This window comes from Passer montanus, unplaced genomic scaffold, assembly GCF_014805655.1.
Source record: "Passer montanus isolate IOZ18808 unplaced genomic scaffold, ASM1480565v1 scaffold10, whole genome shotgun sequence".
NCBI lineage: Eukaryota > Metazoa > Chordata > Aves > Passeriformes > Passeridae > Passer > Passer montanus.
Genome location: NW_024356505.1, coordinates 19,408,144 through 19,415,121, shown reverse-complemented (window position 1 = coordinate 19,415,121; position 6,978 = coordinate 19,408,144).

Sequence of the window (6,978 nt, the reverse complement as noted above, 5' to 3'; positions counted from 1 at the left end):
CTGAGGCTTAACATCCATAGGCAACACACAAAATTAATTTAGTCTCTGTTTCTGCATTTTCAGGGATTAGTACAAGGAAAACTATGCAGATCAGAACAATGTCATTTTGGTTCCCTCATCTATTTTACCCTGCTTTCAGGTCAACCTCAAACTGCCTGAGTGTGAGGCAAGCCCTTCCACCAAACTTTTTTTCCTTCTGTTCTTGCATGGGAGGTTGGTAGCTGGGAAGGGCCTTTTTGGTGGGAGAGCAGCCAAACCCAGCCATGTCTAGCTGTTTAGCTTTGGAGTCAGAGTTCCTATGGCTACAGAGAGGCTCTGCAAATTCTTGGTTTCTCCTGCAGAATCTGGAAGATGACATCAGTCAGTTCCTCCAAAGACACAGAGGAGAGCAGAAGTTCTGACCACTTAGACCCAGGTCCAGCAACCATCACCTACTGATAATGTAAATACCATCCTGCAACACATGGTGACAAGTTTCAGGAAGGAGCATCAGGAATAGCTTGTCATTGCTTTATGCCTGCCCTTTCCTCTCTCGGAGCCGTTGATGGGGCATTTGAAAAGGAAGGTGATGCTGCTGGGTGGTGGTGATGCCTGCAATGCCTCTCTCCATAATGGCAGTGTAAGAAAGTGCTTTCAGAGGACTTGTGCAGCCAGGCCAAGAAGTGGGCTTGGGAGACAAGATGCCTAAAATTTGCCCTGTGGCTCTCCATGGTCTCCTAAAGGAGTGCTGAACTCTAGGGATGCTCTCTCCTGCTGCCTCTCTCTTTTTTACAAAAGGCTGAGTAACAAAATCAAAAGCCCAGCTTGAAGCAAACCAAGTGCACACAGGTTTCCTCGTGGCATGACAGGCTATCGCAGCCTAATGGTAGGCTGCTAGACTAGAAGCAGCCTTTCATTGAGTTTGTCTTACTGAGAGGAAAAACTGCTTTGTGTAATAACTTTATGGTAAATGTTGGCAAAAGATTTGCACTGCATACTGAAAGAGAGACATTTCTGACCACAGCTCATGAACCACATTTATTTACTCTGGCATTTGTCCATTATTTGTTCATAGGCTTTCTGTCTCTGCTAAATGTGTTCCAATTTTGGGAGCTAAATCATTGCCAGTAGTTTCCAGGACATTCCGCTAGGCTAAGCAAAATTGCCCTAAGCAGTTGTCAGAAACCACTGGAGTAGTATTTTAAATACAGAGAATGTGAGGAAAAGAAAAGATACCAAGTGTCCTATCTGTCTAGATCCCAGATCCTGTGTGTTGTAAAAAGTTAGAGAACAGAAGCAGAGGGCTTAAAGAACTGCCTGATATTCCTGAACTATTTTCCAGAATCAGTGGGCTGAAAGCACTGTCTGTCTTTCCTGAGCCATTTTCCATCATTTAATGAACCAGTCTGATTTTAAAATGAGGATAGTAATTAAAAATATGCATATGTATTTGTCAGCAGCTCATCAGAGAGAAATCATGCTCAAAATTCTATCTGGAAAATCCTATTTATTTACTTCTTTATAAAAATGAACTACAAAGTACAGGAGGAAAGCCATTGCTGTAAAAACTGATAATTGCTATCAGATGGCCTGACAAAAATGTATATTTATAGTTTAGAAAGGACAATAATATGAAAATTGCTTTTCTAGACCAACCTGATGTATCTGCTCACTATCCCATATCTAACAGAGCTCAGAATAACATGATGTATTACCTGTCCTAACAACAGTCCAATGAAGATTGCAAAATAATCTCTAAAATAGTGAGTGCTGGCTTCAGCTATGAGTTCCTATATTTTCTCCAATGTTATTTTTCTTGGCATTAATTATTTTAACTGCAGATAGCATCATTGCCCAGAAAGAAGCTCAGTGTTTCTTCAGACTTTGTTGAGTTCCTGTTGTTGAATTCTGGTGTCCTCTGGCAAAGCCAGGGTCCATGTGAGCCCTCAGGAAGCAGGAAACTTGCCTGCTAGTGGTTTGGACTTAGCTGCCTTTCCTTTTTATCAAGTGTTCACTTTTTGCTATGTGTTACATGGAACACTGATTATTTTCTCTGCTTTTATCATGTCCCTTTCTTTTTCTCTCCATTTCAAAGAGAAAAAAATCCCAGCTTTCCAATTTCTCCACCAATGAGTCAGAGTAATTTCTGAGTTCATTTCCAAATGCACTCTCTTTCTGCAGACAGAACAGCCAGTCCCACCTATGCAGTGCTGGAGGAAGTGGTGGTAGTGATTTATGTAAGAGTATTCTGCTGCCCTCTTCCTTATCCATACCATTAAATCCCATCAAGGGTTTTAACCCACAGCTTCATATTAAAAGAGTATCTCAATGAACTGCCAACTAGGATTCCCCTCGAAATCAGTGCTTGAGAAGTCTTTGAAAGAAGGTGGGTGTTTTTTTCCTTTTTGGCTATATAAATATTTTATCAACACTGAATTTTAGCTGCCATTTTACTGCTGTTTATTCAATTTGTTAAATTACTGATACATTTGCAACTACCTGAACCTCTTCAAAATGCTCTGCTCACACAGAAAAAAAAAACCAAACTAAGCTATGTCCTAATATTTTCATCACACTACTCAGCTGTATAGTAAACACAGTAGTAATAGCAATATAGTAATAACAGTACAGTAAGTAATGACATTGATCCTAATAAATGGAGCATCTCAATGGTAAACCTCTTACTTTGGCAAAAGCTGGCCATTTAATCTTTAAGTGAGTAATTTTTATTCACTAGCTATAAAGAGTACTTTGCTTCCTATGTTCCAGATGGTTTTGATTGATAAAAATATTCAGCTTAACTTGCATGATGCTGTGGGGTATTTTTTCCCTTAGATTCATGTGTGTATTTTTTAGAGGTTAGTGGAAGTCTAGAGAAATGGATTTCTGGTTCACCTCTGTCCACCCTTCTGTGGACAATAGCAAAGGTTCAGAGAAATTAGGGAGACAAAGTGAGATTTGGCAAAGTCTGCACCAAACTCATATATTCCTGCTCACTTACTCTTGTTACTATTTTATTTTTACTTGCCATTTGATGAATTTAATGGGTGCAGATAAGATTCCCACTGGCTCACAAATCCCAAATTATCCCTGTATTTTCAAATATTGGTAGTCTAAGCACAATCCTAATGCTTTAAATATTATGTCTTCTATCTCCTAGAATTTTTCCTATTCCCACCAGTAATAAGGAAATGCAAATCTACTTGGCAGTGGTAGATTTATACTCTATGGTAGTCATTTGCTTTTAATTTATTGCCTTGCTTCAGTGACACCTTTGTTTCACATTCTGTACCATTACCACTACTACAAAAGAGGACAGGAAGAATAGATAACTTTCAAAAACCTTATGTAATAAAAATCTTTCTTAGCTCCCCCTTTAACTCCTGCGAGCCCAAGCAATGCTGTGATTCCCTCAAAGCCTCCAAGTTTGTGATATATTCAAATAGCATTCTTACTCTGTTTGAGATATGCAGTTATTTGGGACTGTAAAAAGCTATCTTGACTTCTTAATCTTCTTCTTGCTTGTTCTTTGTCAAAAGGCAGCACCATTATCACTCACTCACTCACTCACTCACTCACTCACTCACACATTAAAGTACATTTTTAACCAAAAAAAAAATAATAGAAGGACTACAGTGGGAAAGCAGCCGCATCTGGAAATATCAAACAATGTGAATTAATACATTCTTTGTGGGCTGGAGGAAGCAATGGAGTCAAGGAAGGCCTTTGGATGTTATGTTTTACAATACCTCTGGAGGCCCAAGCCCCACTATAGGCTGTTTTCTTCCTGCCTCTGGACAAGCTGAAATTAACTGGTAATAACACACAATTAAAAGCGCATGTGTGTCTGTGAGGGGGTGTGTTACTTTGCTCTGATTCCACTCCTTCTGTGCATTTTAACTTTCAAACTTAGACAGCGGTGAAGAGGAGACAGACAGGTATACATAGCAGCCACATCAAAATCTTGGTGGGGCAGGGGGAACATTTGACACCTCCTTGTTTCAATGCCCCCTGTCTGTTTTTAATTTCACTAAATCGCTCCCGTCTGGGGATTGTATATTTTCAGTGGCCTCTCCCAGCAATGCAGAGGTGGAGCATAAGTGTGCCAAACCCCAGCTATGCTCAGGCACAGGGCTGCACATTTACAGGAGGCAAGAAGGGAGTCAGCTCATGGGACCAGCCATTCACCCAGCTTAGGTCTAAAAGTGATGCCAAGAAATTTCATTTGCCCTTTTGCCTTTACTGTCACCTTATGAGGGAAGAGGTGGATAACTTGAGTTACAACTGGCTAATAGTCTTCTGACAGTGCAGCTTTGAAAGTATCGTGAAAGGTCTGTGTGTGGAAAAGTCTCCTGTTATGAGGGGATACTGCTGCAGTTGCTGCTCCAGATAACAAGGATTATGTTGGCTTGGGAAGGGGGGTGCTTGGTTTTTAAGAGGCAAACGGGATCTGGTTCTGAGCACTTCCAGGGGAAAGAATGGCTTGTAAGGGCAATCTGAGGAGTATTTCACTGGACAGCTGTAGGCACAGTGAAACCTGGGCTCCAGGTCCGTTGTCGTGGAGGCAAGTGGAGGTTTTGCTCCTAGTTTTGTTGAGAGAAAAGTTCTGGCCCAACACAGAAAGCTTGTGCAATCTTGTGCAATCTGCCTCATAGCAGCAACAAGACAACACTGAATAGGGAGAAAAAAGAAGAGCTCCTTAGTCAGCTGCTCAAAGGCTGGATATCACTGTCATGGGGTTCATGGGGTACTACCCTACATCCCTCCTCCTGTGAGCATCCCACCAGAGCCATCTCCTCACAGGCACCAAATAATGCAAATGCTTATGCCTGAGCAGAAGCCCTTCATGTATGGATATGTCAGAATGTAAAGCAAAGACATCCCCTCTAGTGTTAGTTTGCACAACTCCCATGTCTTCTGCTTGTCTACAGAGAGGGACATGGAACAAGGTTAGTGTGAAGCTCTGGTCAGGCCAGTGTTGCTGCTGGGAGGGCTGCAGAACTCTGCCTGTAGGAGCCAGGGGGCTAAAATAACCCTCAAGAGAAAGCCAGCCAAGGCACACCATGAATTACTTTGCCCCACTGTAGATCGTCCTGAAAGGAGCAGGATTTGGCTTTAATACAATGAGGAAACCCAGGTGGTAATAGGGTGCTTTGAGAAATCCCATTGTGCCATTGCGTGGTCCTGAGGAGGCAATGAATGAGTTACACAATAAGCTGGTAAGAGCATGAAAAGACAAGATACCTGAGCCACTCCACTAGAGCTTCATTACATTAAAGCACACTTCTTTGAGATCGGAAGGATTTTTCTTCCTCCCCTTCACTCGCTGAGTTCTCTGAGAATTGAGCATTACAGTGGCTTTGACTGTAACCATTATAATAATTTTCCAGTGCTAATGTTGTGGTTTTAATGAAAGGAAACAGCAAATGGTGTATCGACTCATATACACAAATCTGCACTTCATTTGCACAAAATAGCTTCTGGATGGCTTTCCTCCATGTTTTTGGTCAAAGCCACTCTTTTTGAGAAATGATCAATGTCTACACTGTTTGCTCTTCCACAGATAAAGCAGATGCTATTCATTACTGCCTTTGCCATGCATATATTGCTACTTTCCCCAAAGCAGCCGCAGTGGGTCATGTGTTTATTTTTCTTTAAATCCTTTTGTTCTTAAATCACTCTGCTTTTGCTTTCAGGATATGATGAATGATTATTGGTGTAGTAGCAGCATTATTGAATTAGGAAAGTCACTGGCAGCTTCCAAAATCATTGAGACAACCAACAAATAAATACAAGGCACTTTTTTTAGAGTTAGATGTAGTGAAGCAGTGTGATGGTGTCAAGATAAGAAGAGGCAAGGCTGGCATGAGAACTTTTAAAGCTGCAGGATGCACTTATTGTTGCTTCCATGTAAATCACAGCAGCTCTGATAACAGTGCAGATGTTTTGAACAATTTGCATTGCAGTAATATAACCACAATAAAGAAAAATGCTAAGGAACACTCAGAACTGGTGTGGGTACTCGGAGGGAATTCTGTTGTATAAGAAGTTACATGATCATGAAGAAAGGAGCTATTCATGGCTTTATGGTTTAGTCAAAGACTAGAGATTTGGAGTCAGATGATGAAAGGTAGGTGATCAGCACCTCACAGGGATTACAGCCAACAGCACCAGCAACTACTCACCAGGAAAGGAGGGGGATTATAGATTTCTGGACTAACCCTTTTCAATCACCACTGGAATAGGAAAGCAGAGTTAGCCTCCTGTTTGTAGTAATCCAAGAAAATGTATGGTAATATTCCAGTTAAAGAGGAGTATGTGTGAAACAGGAAAGCAGGATTAAATTTATTTTTTTACATTTGCACACAGATGGTTCTCTACTGGCTTCTTAACAAGGCCCATCAAGTTTTGATGTGACCCTGTCTCAGGTATTTCATCACAGCACACAGTGGACAGAACAGACAGTGTGATCAGGCAAAGGTTCTAAAGGCCACTGAGCCTTTAGAACTTCTTTACATAAAAGTGAAGGACTGAAGAGACTATGGAATGGTGAGAAATAAGCCCTAGCATCTCCGACTGCCTCAGATTGCAATCTGAAAGGAAGAACCTCTGTGGGTATGGCACTGCATGTTGTTTGGCAGCAGTAATTATAATAGCTTTCCACCCCTGGGGCAGTCCCTGAGCACACTGCAGGCCTGCCTAATTCTTCTCCCTGCACCTCTGTTTAGGATTTCTGTAGATATCAACAGACTCATGCTAGTTACTTCTGTGTACTCCTGAAAATAAAGGGCCCCTTTATTCAGTGCTGTAGTGCTATATATTTTCCTGGCCTTAAAATCTTTTTAATTTTTCATTGAAATGTCCCTTATTAGAGCTAGGTAGGAAAAATGTTTCCCTGCAGAGTGAAAGATCTCACAATTTCAAGTGTTCTCACTGCTGTTCTACTTCAGGGTGCTACTAAGTCCTTTCAAATAGGGCCTGCTCTGAGCAGTCAATAGC